The sequence below is a fragment of the Oncorhynchus keta genome, chromosome 2, assembly GCF_023373465.1.
Source record: "Oncorhynchus keta strain PuntledgeMale-10-30-2019 chromosome 2, Oket_V2, whole genome shotgun sequence".
In the NCBI taxonomy this organism is placed as follows: Eukaryota; Metazoa; Chordata; class Actinopteri; order Salmoniformes; family Salmonidae; genus Oncorhynchus; species Oncorhynchus keta.
This window is the reverse complement of record NC_068422.1, coordinates 17,410,458-17,426,457: the sequence shown is the minus strand read 5'-3', so window position 1 is coordinate 17,426,457 and position 16,000 is coordinate 17,410,458. Positions and strand designations below refer to the sequence as shown.

General features: G+C 43.6%; 1 pseudogene; it reads left to right on the top strand.

Moving 5' to 3' along the window:
- The window catches only part of LOC118374072 (kinesin-like protein KIF16B), a 70,678-nt pseudogene that overhangs the window by 218 nt on the left and 54,460 nt on the right, over window positions 1-16,000 (top strand).

The following is a 16,000-nucleotide window of genomic DNA, read 5'->3' as shown; positions in this document are numbered from 1 at the left end:
CATCGATGAGAACATTTGACAGAATTTCGTCTACAAAACATCTCACTCCATCTTCTTCCACTGGACACTGGGCCTTCTCTAGCCACCATATAAAGGTAGTGAGTAGAAACGCCAAGCGGATGCTTCACATTTATACATCCGGCTAAATATCTGTCTCATTGTTCTATCTGTGTCGGAATATCTTCTTGACCTGCCCGTGGAAGACTGGAGCCCAAATCCTATGAACTCAAATCAGGTAGAGCCACCTAGCGGTGAGTCTGTGCAGACGGGGACAAGCACAGTTGCAGCATCGCGCAGTTAATCAAGTTGATATCAGTCCGTTCTGAGAAGTAAAATATTGGAAGAGGCCTGCAAACGAGTAAGTTTCCCACAGCTATTAAAACTGAATCAGTATGTTGCCATTTCAAAGTTAACGGATTGTAGCTACGCATGTGACTGACACGGTGCACTTCTCAGGTGACTTGGAAGAAAGTGCGCTGTGACATGGCGTCAGTGCGTGTGGCTGTCCGTGTAAGACCCTTGATCAAGAGGTCTGATGGAGTCAGTCAATACGCACTATGGCAACGTTAATGAACAGTATTTCCAGCACTTCTACACAGTTTGACATGACTTATTATTGTTCTCTTGGGTACATTGAGCGGCATTTTGAAAACAGTATAAGTGGAAAGTAAAAATGTTGCAGTTTTAAAGTAACTGCGCAGTTACTATCTCATATGTTCATATTCTGTTAACTCCTACCCAAATAATGTTGTTGCCTCATCCTAGTGGTATTTGTGGCCAAGGCATATGTTCTAGAAGAAACACTTTCAAAAACTCCACCTCAAACAGCCCGTTTAAAACATGCTTGTGATTTCCTCAGAGGATGATGTCTGGCCAATCAGCAGTCTACTCACCTTAATATTTTTAATGACCAGTATACACCTGCACCATTCTGTTGTTGGGGTGCTTCCACACTATCAACACAGAAAAGCTGCTTTTTAACATACGATTTCACTTGTCATTAATTATAGGTCATATGTCAGACATTTGCAAACATCGGACAATCACTTTAAAGGTTGGCTTTGGGTAAAAACTCAAATACTTAATTTAAACTGTGTACCTGATTTAATGTACTATCACAGGATTTCCCAAACTCATATCTCATTTTTCAACTAGGCCTTTATTATTATTATTTTAACCTTTTATTTAACTAGGCAAGTCCAGTTAAGAACAAATTCTTATTTTCAATGACGACCTATGAACAGTGGGTTAACTGCCTTGTTCGGGGGCAGAACGACAGATTTTGTACCTTGTCAGCTCAGGGATTCAATCTTGCAACCTTTCGGTTACTAGTCCAACGCTCTAACCACTAGGATACCTGCTGGTTACTAGTCCAACGCTCTAACCACTAGGATACCTGCTGGTTACTAGTCCAACGCTCTAACCACTAGGATACCTGCTGGTTACTAGTCCAACGCTCTAACCACTAGGATACCTGCTGGTTACTAGTCCAACGCTCTAACCACTAGGATACCTGCTGGTTACTAGTCCAACGCTCTAACCACTAGGATACCTGCTGGTTACTAGTCCAACGCTCTAACCACTAGGATACCTGCTGGTTACTAGTCCAACGCTCTAACCACTAGGATACCTGCTGGTTACTAGTCCAACGCTCTAACCACTAGGATACCTGCTGGTTACTAGTCCAACGCTCTAACCACTAGGATACCTGCTGGTTACTAGTCCAACGCTCTAACCACTAGGATACCTGCTGGTTACTAGTCCAACGCTCTAACCACTAGGATACCTGCTGGTTACTAGTCCAACGCTCTAACCACTAGGATACCTGCTGGTTACTAGTCCAACGCTCTAACCACTAGGATACCTGCTGGTTACTAGTCCAACGCTCTAACCACTAGGCTACCTGCTGGTTACTAGTCCAACGCTCTAACCACTAGGCTACCTGCTGGTTACTAGTCCAACGCTCTAACCACTAGGCTACCTGCTGGTTACTAGTCCAACGCTCTAACCACTAGGCTACCTGCTGGTTACTAGTCCAACGCTCTAACCACTAGGCTACCTGCTGGTTACTAGTCCAACGCTCTAACCACTAGGATACCTGCTGGTTACTAGTCCAACGCTCTAACCACTAGGCTACCTGCTGGTTACTAGTCCAACGCTCTAACCACTAGGCTACCTGCTGGTTACTAGTCCAACGCTCTAACCACTAGGATACCTGCTGGTTACTAGTCCAACGCTCTAACCACTAGGATACTTGCTGGTTACTAGTCCAACGCTCTAACCACTAGGATACCTGCTGGTTACTAGTCCAACGCTCTAACCACTAGGATACCTGCTGGTTACTAGTCCAACGCTCTAACCACTAGGCTACCTGCTGGTTACTAGTCCAACGCTCTAACCACTAGGATACCTGCTGGTTACTAGTCCAACGCTCTAACCACTAGGCTACCTGCTGGTTACTAGTCCAACGCTCTAACCACTAGGATACCTGCTGGTTACTAGTCCAACGCTCTAACCACTAGGATACCTGCTGGTTACTAGTCCAACGCTCTAACCACTAGGCTACCTGCTGGTTACTAGTCCAACGCTCTAACCACTAGGCTACCTGCTGGTTACTAGTCCAACGCTCTAACCACTAGGCTACCTGCTGGTTACTAGTCCAACGCTCTAACCACTAGGCTACCTGCTGGTTACTAGTCCAACGCTCTAACCACTAGGCTACCTGCTGGTTACTAGTCCAACGCTCTAACCACTAGGCTACCTGCTGGTTACTAGTCCAACGCTCTAACCACTAGGCTACCTGCTGGTTACTAGTCCAACGCTCTAACCACTAGGCTACCTGCTGGTTACTAGTCCAACGCTCTAACCACTAGGCTACCTGCTGGTTACTAGTCCAACGCTCTAACCACTAGGCTACCTGCTGGTTACTAGTCCAACGCTCTTACCACTAGGCTACCTGCTGGTTACTAGTCCAACGCTCTAACCACTAGGCTACCTGCTGGTTACTAGTCCAACGCTCTAACCACTAGGCTACCTGCTGGTTACTAGTCCAACGCTCTAACCACTAGGCTACCTGCTGGTTACTAGTCCAACGCTCTAACCACTAGGCTACCTGCTGGTTACTAGTCCAACGCTCTAACCACTAGGCTACCTGCTGGTTACTAGTCCAACGCTCTAACTACTAGGCTACCTGCTGGTTACTAGTCCAACGCTCTAACCACTAGGCTACCTGCTGGTTACTAGTCCAACGCTCTAACCACTAGGCTACCTGCTGGTTACTAGTCCAACGCTCTAACCACTAGGCTACCTGCTGGTTACTAGTCCAACGCTCTAACCACTAGGAATGTACAGTCATGTTGACATATCAGTATTTTTTTGTTTGTCATATGACTTAGCCCTTTAATGGATTAAAGAAGCCTAATGTTACTCTTTATAGGGGTAGGGTTCCCACATAGCCATATGTCCATGTTACAGAGCTTGTTTACAGAAAACAGAGCAGAGTGTACTATCTGTGCTAATCATCTGCGTCTACGAACACCTGTGTTCAATAGGAATACACGTGTTGTCACTGAAAAAGAGGGGGCTTTATGTTTCTAGAACAATATTGCAATTGAGAATTGATTCACGTTTAGATGAAGTATTTGGCTGCCACAGCCAATTCTCCCCTAAACAGAACATTTAAGATCCTTGGACTATTGATTCACACAAAACATGTTGAAGTCCAATGGTGATTTTTCAAAGAATAACTGCACAGTTCAAAATCTAATTACCTGATGAGAGGGGGATTTCTGATTCAAGTAAATTATCATCATGACACTGACTGTTTTATCAAGGCATTAACAATCAATTGGCTGTAGGCCTACATTGGGCATTGTATTCAGTTTTCTACATAAAACAGCCTGACTGACTTCAAGTAAACTGCTCAAAATTCTACATTAATTTCACAGAGAAAAGCTAGTGTCTGCGAAGGTCATTATCCACATGGAGGGGAGCACCACTTCTATAGATTGCAACAAAAAGGTGATTGATTAATGTCAATTGCTACACACACCTGTTCTGAAAGAGACTGCAACACCACTAAGCAAGGGGCACAACCAAGCAAGGGGCACTATAAAACCAAGGAGCTCTCCAAACAGGTCAGGGACAAAGTTGTGGAGAAGTACAGATCAGGGTTCAACTAGGCCTTTATTATTATTATTTTAACCTTTTATTTAACTAGGCAAGTCCAGTTAAGAACAAATTCTTATTTTCAATGACGACCTATGAACAGTGGGTTAACTGCCTTGTTCGGGGGCAGAACGACAGATTTGTACCTTGTCAGCTCAGGGATTCAATCTTGCAACCTTTCGGTTACTAGTCCAACGCTCTAACTACTAGGATACCTGCTGGTTACTAGTCCAACGCTCTAACCACTAGGATACCTGCTGGTTACTAGTCCAACGCTCTAACTACTAGGATACCTGCTGGTTACTAGTCCAACGCTCTAACTACTAGGATACCTGCTGGTTACTAGTCCAACGCTCTAACTACTAGGATACCTGCTGGTTACTAGTCCAACGCTCTAACCACTAGGATACCTGCTGGTTACTAGTCCAATGCTCTAACTACTAGGATACCTGCTGGTTACTAGTCCAACGCTCTAACCACTAGGATACCTGCTGGTTACTAGTCCAACGCTCTAACTACTAGGATACCTGCTGGTTACTAGTCCAACGCTCTAACCACTAGGATACCTGCTGGTTACTAGTCCAACGCTCTAACCACTAGGATACCTGCTGGTTACTAGTCCAACGCTCTAACCACTAGGATACCTGCTGGTTACTAGTCCAGATCAGAGAAGTACAGATCAGGGTTGAGTTCTAAAAACTATCAGAAACTTGAAACATCCCATGAAGCACCATTTAAATCCATTATTAAAAAATGGAAAGACTATTCCACCACAACAAACCTGCCAAGAGAGGGCCACCCACCAAAATTAACGGACCAGGCAAGGAGGGCATTGATCGGAGAGGCAACAAGGAGACCAAAGATAACCCTGAAGTAGCTGCAAAACTCCACAGCGGAGATTGGAGTATCTGTCCATAGGACCACTTTAAGCCGTACGCTCCACAGTGCTTTACAGACGAGTGGTCAGAAAAAAAGCCATTGCATAAAGAAAAAAAATAAGCAAACATGTTTGGTCTTTGGCATGTGGGAGACTCCCCAAACATATGGAAGAAGGTACTCTGGTCAGATGAGACTAAAATGTAGCTTTTTGGCCATCAAGGAAAACGCTATGTCTGGCGTAAACCCAACACCACCTCATCCCGAGGACACCATACCCACAGTGAAGCATGGTGGTGGCAGCATCATGCTGTGTAGAGGTCGACGGATTCCGATTTTTCAAAGCCGATACTGATTTATTGGAGGACCAAAAAAAAGCCGATACCAATTAATTGGACAATTTTTATTTGATATATTTGTAATAATGACAATTACAACAATACTGAATGAACAATGAACACTTGTTAATATAATACATAAATAAAGTATATTTAGTCTTAAATAATGAAACATGCTTAATTCTGTTTAAATAATGGAAAAACACAGTATTGGAGAACGAAGTAAGTGCAATATGTGCCATGTAAAAAAGCTAACGTTTAAGTTCCTTGTTCAGAACATGGAAGCTGGTGGTTCAATATTCCCAGTTAAGAAGTTTAGGTTGTAGTTATTATAGGAATTATGACGCGTCGACTATTTCCCTCTCTACCATTTGTATTTCATTTCCTTTGACTATTGGATGTTCTAATAGGCACTAGTATTGCCAGCCTAATCTCAGGAGTTGATAGGCTTGAAGTCATGAACAGCTTGTGAATCAAGCATTGCTAAGAGCTGTTGGCAAACGCAGTAAAGTTTGAATGAATGCTTACGAGCCTGCTGCTGCCTACCACCGCTCAGTCACTACTATATCAAATCATAGACTTAATATAATAAACACAGAAATACGTGCCTTAGTTTCCGGATTTGACCATATTAATAAACAATCATTTTGAAAACAAATGTATTCTTTCAGTGAAATACGGAACCGTTCCGTGTTTTATCGAACCGGTGGCAACCTTAAATCTAAATATTGCTCTTACATTGCACAACCTTCAATGTTATGTCATAATTATGTAAAATTCTGGCAAATTGTTTCGCAACAATCCAAACTGCCCAAACCGTTGCAAATACCCTGACTCGGCATGCAATGAACGCAAGAGAAGTGACACAATTGACCTAGTTCATATTGCCTGCTAACATGAATTTCTTAACTAAATATACAGGTTTAAATAAATATACTTCTGTGTATTGATTTTAAGAAAACCATTGATGTTTATGGTTAGGTACATTAGTGCAACGAATGCTCTTTTGTTAAAACATCACCCATTTGGTGAAGTAGGCTGTGATTCGATGATAAATTAACAGGCACTGCATTGATTATACGCAACACCGGACAAGCTATGGTTGATGATATTACTAGGTTAATAAGTGATTGTTAAAATAGATTTTTGTTTTTTTTAATAAGATAAGTGTAATGCTAGCTAGCAACTTACCTTGGCTCCTTGCTGCGCTCGCGTAACGGGTGGTCAGGCTGCCACTGTTTCCTTGTGGAATGCAATATAATTTGCAGATTTACCGATTGTTATGAAAATTTGAAATCGGGCCTAATTAATCGGTATGGCCGACTAATCAGTCGACCTCTAATGCTGTGGGGATGTTTTTCATCGGCAGGGACTGGAAAACTGGTCAGAAATGAAGGAATGATGGACGCTAAATACAAGGAAATTCTTCAGGGAAACCTGTTTCAGTCTTCCAGAGATTTGAGACTGGGACAGAGGTTCACCTTCCAGCAGGGCAATGACCCTAAGCATTTTGCTAATGCAACACTCGAGTGGTTTAAGGGGAAACGTGTAAATGTCTTGAAATGGCCTAGTCAAAGCCTAGACCTCAATCCAACTGAGAATCTGTGGTATGACTTAAAGATTGCTGTACACCAGTGGAACCCATCCAACTTGAAGGAGCTGGAGCAGTTTTGCCTAGATGTTCGAAGCTTATAGAGAAATACCCCAAGATACTTGCAGCTGTAATTGCTGTAAAAGGTGACTCTACAAAGTATTGACTTTTGGGCTGGGGGAAGGGGGGTGAATAGTTATGGATGTTCAATTTTCATTTTTTTGTGTCTTGTTTCACAAGAAAACTGTTGCATCTTCAATGTGGTAGGCATGTTGTGTAAATCAAATGATACAACCCCTCCAAAAATCTATTTTAATTCCAGGATGTAAGGCAACAAAATAGGAAAAATTCCAAGGGGGGTGAATACTTTCGCAAGCCACTGTAGGCAGGTTACCTTAGTGTTCTTGGGCACAGGGACTATGGTGGTCTGCTTGAAACATTTTGGTATTACAGACTCCGACAGGGAGATATTGAATATGTCAGCGAAGACACTTGCCAGTTGGTCAGCGCATATAGTTGCATGTGTTTAAGGACTTGCACTATGATGCTTCTGTGTCATTGCAGGTGTTTAAAGACTTGGGCTGTGATGTCCTGGAGGCAGCGTTTGATGGTTATAACGCCTGTGTTTTCACCTATGGACAAACGGGATCAGGGAAGTCTCATACCATGATGGGAAGCCCAGTAAGTCACTTTTGAGAAGCCATGATAATATGCACTATTGTTGATTCACTCCGGTCACAGAGCTGTTTGTTGAGTTAGTGTTTGCCACAGAGATCCTATTAAATAATATGCAGTTCTATGTAGTGTTGCCTTCAATTATTCCATTTCAATTCAGTAAATTCTGTAAGAAACCCTTAAGTTAATTAATCTTAATGGTTGTACAGTCGTCTCAAATAAAACTGTGAAGGACCTCGGCGTTACTCTGGACCCTGATCTCTCTTTTGAAGAACATATCAAGACCATTTCGAGGACAGCTTTTTTCCATCTACGTAACATTGCAAAAATCAGAAACTTTCTGTCCAAAAATGATGCAGAAAAATTAATCCATGCTTTTGTCACTTCTAGGTTAGACTACTGCAATGCTCTATTTTCCGGCTACCCGGATAAAGCACTAAATAAACTTCAGTTAGTGATAAATACGGCTGCTAGAATCCTGACTAGAACCAAAAAATTTGATCATATTACTCCAGTGCTAGCCTCTCTACACTGGCTTCCTGTCAAAGCAAGGGCTGATTTCAAGGTTTTACTGCTAACCTACAAAGCATTACATGGGCTTGCTCCTACCTACCTCTCTGATTTGGTCCTGCCGTACATACCTACACGTACGCTACGGTCACAAGACGCAGGCCTCCTAATTGTCCCTAGAATTTCTAAGCAAACAGCTGGAGGCAGGGCTTTCTCCTATAGAGCTCCATTTTTATGGAACGGTCTGCCTACCCATGTCAGAGACGCAAACTCGGTCTCAACCTTTAAGTCTTTACTGAAGACTCATCTCTTCAGTGGGTCATATGATTGAGTGTAGTCTGGCCCAGGAGTGGGAAGGTGAACGGAAAGGCTCTGGAGCAACGAACCGCCCTTGCTGTCTCTGCCTGGCCGGTTCCCCTCTTTCCACTGGGATTCTCTGCCTCTAACCCTGTTACGGGGGCTGAGTCACTGGCTTGCTGGGGCTCTCTCGTGCCGTCCCTGGGGGGGGGGTGCGTCACCTGGGTGGGTTGATTCACTGTTGTGGTCGGCCTGTCTGGGTTGCCCCCCCCTTGGGTTGTACCGTGGCGGAGATCTTTGTGGGCTATACTCGGCCTTGTCTCAGGATGGTAAGTTGGTGGTTGAAGATATCCCTCTAGTGGTGTGGGGGATGTGCTTTGGCAAAGTGGGTGGGGTTATATCCTTCCTGTTTGGCCCTGTCCGGGGGTGTCCTCGGATGGGGCCACAGTGTCTCCTGACCCCTCCTGTCTCAGCCTCCAGTATTTATGCTGCAGTAGTTTATGTGTCGGGGGGCTAGGGTCAGTTTGTTATATCTGGAGTACTTCTCCTGTCCTATTCGGTGTCCTGTGTGAATCTAAGTGTGCGTTCTCTAATTCTCTCCTTCTCTCTTTCTTTCTCTCTCTCGGAGGACCTGAGCCCTAGGACCATGTCCCAGGACTACCTGACATGAGGACTCCTTGCTGTCCCCAGTCCACCTGGCCATGCTCCTGCTCCAGTTTCAACTGACCTGAGCCCTAGGACCGTGCCCCAGGACTACCTGACATGAAGGCTCCTTGCTGTCCCCAGTCCACCTGACTGTGCTGCTGCTCCAGTTTCAACTGTTCTGCCTTATTATTATTCGACCATGCTGGTCATTTATGAACATTTGAACATCTTGGTCATGTTCTGTTATAATCTCTACCCGGCACAGCCAGAAGAGGACTGGCCACCCCACATAGCCCGGTTCCTCTCTAGGTTTCTTCCTAGGTTTTGGCCTTTCTAGGGAGTTTTTCCTAGCCACCGTGCTTTTACACCTGCATTGTTTGCTGTTTGGGGTTTTAGGCTGGGTTTCTGTACAGCACTTTGAGATATCAGCTGATGTACGAAGGGCTATATAAATAAATTTGATTTGATTTGATTTGAAGTTACAATTTTCCTCATTTAAAAACACTTTCTTCCTGAATGAACCAATTGTATCCATGTTTTAAATATCTCTCTCTGCAAATGGATCCTGGACTTCCTGACAGGCTGCCCACAGGTGGTGAGGGTAGGCAACAACACATAGGCCACGCTGATCCTCAACACGGGGCCACCTCAGGGGTGTGTGCTCATTCCCCTCCTGTACTTCCTGTTCACTCATGACTGCTTGGCCAGGCACGACTCCAACACCAAGTTCTCCGATGACACAACAGTGGAAGGCCTGATAGCCAACAACGATGAGACAGCCTATAGGGAAGAGGTCAGAGACCTGGCTGTGTGGTGCCAGGACAACAACCTCTCCCGCATCGTGGTCAAGACAAAGGAGATGATTGTGGAATACAGGAAAAGGAAGACCGAGCATGTCCCCATTCTCATCGACGGGACTGTAGTGGAACAGGTTGAGAGCTTCAAGTTCCTTGGTGTCCGCATCACCAACAAACTATCATGGTCCAAGCACACCAAGACAGTCGTGAAGAGGGCACGGAAAAGCATATTCCCCTTCAGGAGACTGAAAAGATATGGCATGGGCCCCGAGATCCTCAAAACGTTTTATAGCTGCACCATCGAGAGCATCCTGACCAGTTGCATCACTGCCTGGTATGGCAACTGCTCAGCCTCTGACCGCAGGACACTACAGAGGGTAGTATGTACGGCTCAGTATCTTACTGGGGCCAAGCTTCCTGCCATCCAGGACCTCTATACCAGGCTGTATCTGAGGAAGGCCCTAAAAATTGTCAGACTCCAGCCACCCTTGTCATGGACTGTTCTCTCTGCTACTGCATGGCAAGCGGTACCAGAGCGCCACATCTAGGTCCAAGAGGCTTCTAAATTGCTTCTACTCCAAGCCATAAGACTCCTGAACGGCTAATCAAACGGCTACCCAGACCCCTCCTAAGCTGCTGCTACCCTGTTTATTTGCTATGCATAGTCACTAACTCTATCTAAATGTACATATTACTAACCGGTGACCCCACACATTGACTCTGTACTGGTACCCCCTGTATTAAGCATCACTATTGTTATTTTACTGCTGCTGTTTAATTAGTTGTTACTCTGATTTTCAATGTAACTTATTTTCCTCCTCTTAAAGCATTGTCGGTTAAGTGCTTGTAAGTAAGCATGTCACTATGATCTGCACCTGTTGAATTCAGCGCATGTGACATAAAATTTGATTTGTTACTCTCCACTAATCAGAACATGTGATGAGTGGAGTTGTCTGAGTCCCGTCCCTTTAGTCTCTCTCCCAGATCTCTCTCTCCTCCTTGCACAGCACAGGAAACACTCAGTACACAAGTCAGACCGTCTGAGGCTAATGAGTTTTCTGCTTGTCTAACCACCAGGAGACTTTTATACAAGGTCAACGGCACCATGCAGAGCTGCTGTCAACATGTAGGATAATCATACAGGGTTGTTAATAACATTATTCACTATCTGCAGTGTGTGCTAATTAGAAACAAGGACAGGACATCACAAATCAGAGTGGACCGACGTGCTGTTACGCCTCAGTGACGCTAACTCCACATTAGATGCCCTGGCTGGCTGGCTAGTTGGTATTTGTAGGCTGTTAAAGCAGTTGCCTGAATGGATGAGTCTGTGTGTACAGGACAGAAGAGGAGATGGAATATAGGAAACGTTTTACCACAGCCTCTAATGGTGAACAGGGATAGTACTAAGGTTCAATCAAATACAGTTTTAATTTATAATAAATGTAAATCATTCTGAAGGGTATTATATAATTACAGTATGTATGTTTAGCAAATATAAATGTAAGTCCTCTGTCATACTTTCTACTGTTGCAGGGAGATTTTGGTCTGATTCCACGGATCTGTGAAGGCCTGTTCTGTCAGATATCAGAGAAGAGCCAGGGGGATGGGGCCTCCTTCCGCACAGAGGTCAGGTAAGAGTCAGCACTGCTGCGCAACAAACAACAACAACCAGGATGCTGTCACGGAACATTTTATGGTGACGCAAGAGATGTCTACAAGGTACAGATTTCCTCTGGGGGACCAGTAGCAGTTTAAATACGTCTGGCAGACACCGTGGTCCAATGGTCTTGGCTGGAGGGCATATTAATTAAGCTCCTCTCTAACAAGTTACTAATTACCTGACAAGTGAGGAATGGACCATGTGCGGCCATCTCTGTTGGTTTTTGCTGTGTTTACCTGACTAGACTTTTAGCCAGTAGTGCAGATAAGAACAATATGTGGAGGATGCCCCAACTGGAAGTCTGAGGGATAATAGCTAGCTATCCGCTAGCTGAATTCATTGCCAAACCCCATAGATAAGTGCTAGCTGACCTGACTGCCAATCCTCATAGGAAAGGCTAGCTGAGCTAATTGCTACAGTAGCTGACCTGACTGCCAATCCTCATAGGAAAGGCTAGCTGAGCTACTTGCTACAGTAGCTGACCTGACTGACAAGCCTTAAGCTTCTGCCTTAATAGACTTCTGCCCATTGTGAATGATTGAGGAGTACAGAGTGCATACAGTATGTCTATGCCAATGAGCATAAAGAAACGCTGTAATTTAACATCTCTCCTGTCAGTAATAATTATTTTTGCTTTTGACTAAATAAAAACATTTCCCCAGCCACTGTCAGAATAAATGGGTTGTGAGAACTATTGTAATTCAATAAATAGCATCTAGGCGTTTTAAAATGTATTCAGGTGGAAGTTGTTTCAGCTTTCATTTGTGTGCTCACAGAGAAATCATTGTGAGCATTAAAGTAGGCAGGTCGTTGACTCGAGTTTTCCAAACAACTGAGCAATAACATTCACTGTCATTTCCTCTCGCTAACAAACGAACAGAGTCTCTGTTCAGGCGGTGAATATGATTTTCTCTGAATTTAGTGTCTCTTTAATCTCTGTCAGTACAACAATCGATGAGAAAAATCATGGATTTTAATGTGTTTTTCTGATATGGTTTAATTGGGTAATTCGTTAACTGTGAGCTGAAAATGAGCTTGAAAATACCATTTATGTCAGTGGATGATTTGGATCTAGTGATAAGTTGTGTTGATATTATTCTTCTGGTTGAATGAAAGGAGCCATGTTAGTGTGACAGATATCAGGAAATGGAGTAGCTTTCTAACGTCTTCACAGACTGATGTAATTCTCTGAGGTGTGATAGTGGAATGAAGACTAGTAGTTTAAACCACAAATAGCAAACCTCTTTAGAGCATTTAGCTACTGAAGGAAGCTTGTTCTGCAGCCTGACGATGGTGACGTGTTCAATGTTCCTTTGTTAGTTACCTGGAGATCTATAACGAGCGTGTGCTGGATCTTCTCACGACTAAGAAGAGCCCAGAGAATGGGTCAGGACTCAAGGTCAGAGAACACCCCAAGGATGGGCTGTATGTGGAGGGTAAGACTTCCTCTCTCACAACCATACTAACCCATTGATTAAGAACAGACCAGTGATATAATCTTGATGTTGACAAGCATATAAATAGAATGAATAGAGATGGCATCTCCAGTCAAGTCAATGATGGCATAATGGGTGGACTGGCAGCCATTTTGAGTATAGTAGGTAAAAGCTGAAAGTGTACACTTCAATTTGTGCTGTGATTTGTTGAGTCAACTCAACTGACACTGAAAAAATACATTCCATTCTAAATTACCATGGCAATCCAGCATCAGTTGATAGAACATTCCAAAATGCCATGGAAATTATTGCATCACAATACCAGGCAGCCATTACGAGTTTCCCCATGATTTTACCAGTCAAATTACCAGGGTTATAGATTCCAAGACCATTCTATTCATTATATTACCCGTTATAGACTGAATGCCGATACAGTGATGTGTCGATAGCAACAATTGATAACCTTTAAGAGAATTTAAAAAAAGTTTTGCATCAGGAACATCTGTACTTTTTCAGACAGTAGAACTCTCCTCTGGCGTAGAATGTTTTGTATGTTTCCCTGACCACATTAGAAATAGCTGATTTTACTGCAGTGTCATTTTTTATGGTATGGTAGCTAGATGTTTTATTTCTACTAAATGTCTTGTTAAGTCACAGTATTTAATAAACCTTATAGCATCCCTTTTTTTAAGGAGAGTGGTCTGAGTGCTGGCAGCTGGAGATGATTTAATTGACAGTTCTGGTGATGGACGTTAGTCCCACAAGCGGCATTCCTTTACAGACAAGTAAAATGGCTGTTCAGTGGCGCTTCGAAACAATCTCCAGAGGTTTCATGGCAGGCATTTAAAAAGCTGTAGTGTACCTTTGCAGACAAACAAACATGTCGTAGCCGAGGTGCTTTCAAGGTGGCACTTTCCGTAAGTCTGGAAAGGGTATAGTTCTATGTTGACAAGGCTCCTTTCTCTAGTGAGATTCTCCTACTGGTATGGGCCGTAGACAGACATGATGCTAACCAACTCAGACAGGTCATAGTGGCTAACAGGATCTGAGCATGTCAGCATATGTGATGTGTTGGGTGTGACTCTCCTTGGGGTGTGTGTACAGACCTGTCGAAGCACCTGGTTCAGAACTACAGGGATATAGAGAAGCTGTTGCATGCTGGGAAAGCCAAACGCACCACGTCGAGCACGGGCATGAACGATGTTAGCAGCCGCTCGCATGCCATCTTCACCATCAACTTCACACAGGTACACACACACTGTTAGTGACCAAGTGTTCAGTACATATATTTAGATTAAAATAACAATATATGCTACTTTTATCCAAAGCATCTTACTGTACATTGAGTCATAAAAATGATCACTGTGTGATCCCTGTAGGGAATTGAACCCACAAGCATGCTTATAACCTTATCAAGTGGTGTGTGTGGTTGACACTTGATTTTGTAAATACATTATTTTCTAGCCTTAGGGTGCAACTGAAGACCAGCCCTCAAGAGCCAGTTAGTCCATTTATTGAGTAAATTTGTCCAATATTAGTATTGAACATGTTTGCTTTGAGCCACATCCAGCTATATATGTTAAGTAGCACAGTATTGATTGTTAGTTCCCCTCCGTTAAATGGATGGTTTGCTTTGGATCCTTCTCTCCCTCTCTTCATTCCCATGGATAACAGCTCAGAGTGTATGTACCCATCTCCAGGCTCGTTTTGATGCAGAGCTGCCATGTGAGATGGTGAGTAAGATCCACCTGGTAGATTTGGCAGGCAGTGAGAGGGCTGACGCCACATGCGCCACCGGTGCCAGGCTGAAGGAAGGAGCCAACATCAACAAGTCCCTGGTCACACTGGGCATTGTCATCTCTGCTCTTGGTAAATGATGCTTAGTACACACACACACCAGGGTTTCTGTTAGCCGGCTTTTAGCCGATTACATATTTTCTTAATGTAAAGCCAATAAATAAAATTGCTGCTGATCAATTGTCTGGGAGAAGAAAAACAATCGAATTGCGAAATTATGCTTTTTAGCCTATTCATTCATGGAAATCCTACTCGATGGAAATGCATATTACTGTTCATGCTTATCAGTCTATAGGTTAATTTGCTAATTGTTTTGCGTGAAGTATATTCGTTATGGATCTTATTTATCACACGGGTACAGGATACAGAGCCTTTGAGCGGAAAATCTGTCAGACAGCGCGAGAGCTGCTGCTACAGCATCTCAAATGGCAAAGGCAACGAAAGGCAAGCTTCATCAGCGCGTCTCACACCACTAATGAGCAGTATGCATTTGAAAACATATACTTAATTGTTTTGAAACCTGAACATTTTATTACATGTTATGAGGCATGTCTTGCTTCAAAGAAGCCTAGCCAAACCAGACCACATCCGTGGAGGCAATTATTTTATATAAACCTTCTTTCATTGTCTAGTATGCAAAGGCACAATCTTAGTCATACAGTGGGGCAAAAAAGTATTTAGTCAGCCACCAATTGTGCAAGTTCTCCCACTTAAAAAGATGAGAGGCCTGTAATTTTAATCATAGGTACACTTCAACTATGACAGACAAAATTAGAAAAGAAATCCAGAAAATCACATTGTAGGATTTTTCATGAATTTGGTGATGCGTTGTGCAGACCTCACTACCCTTTGGAGAGCCTTACGGTTGTGGGCGGAGCAGTTGCCGTACCAGGCGGTGATACAGCCCGCCAGGATGCTCTTGATTGTGCATCTGTAGAAGTTTGAGTGCTTTTGGTGACAAGCCGAATTTCTTCAGCCTCCTGAGGTTGAAGAGGCGCTGCTGCGCCTTCTTCACGACGCTGTCAGTGTGAGTGGACCAATTCAGTTTGTCTGTGATGTGTATGCCGAGGAACTTAAAACTTGCTACCCTCTCCACTACTGTTCCATCGATGTGGATAGGGGGGTGTTCCCTCAGCTGTTTCCTGAAGTCCACAATCATCTCCTTAGTTTTGTTGACGTTGAGTGTGAGGTTATTTTCCTGACACCAC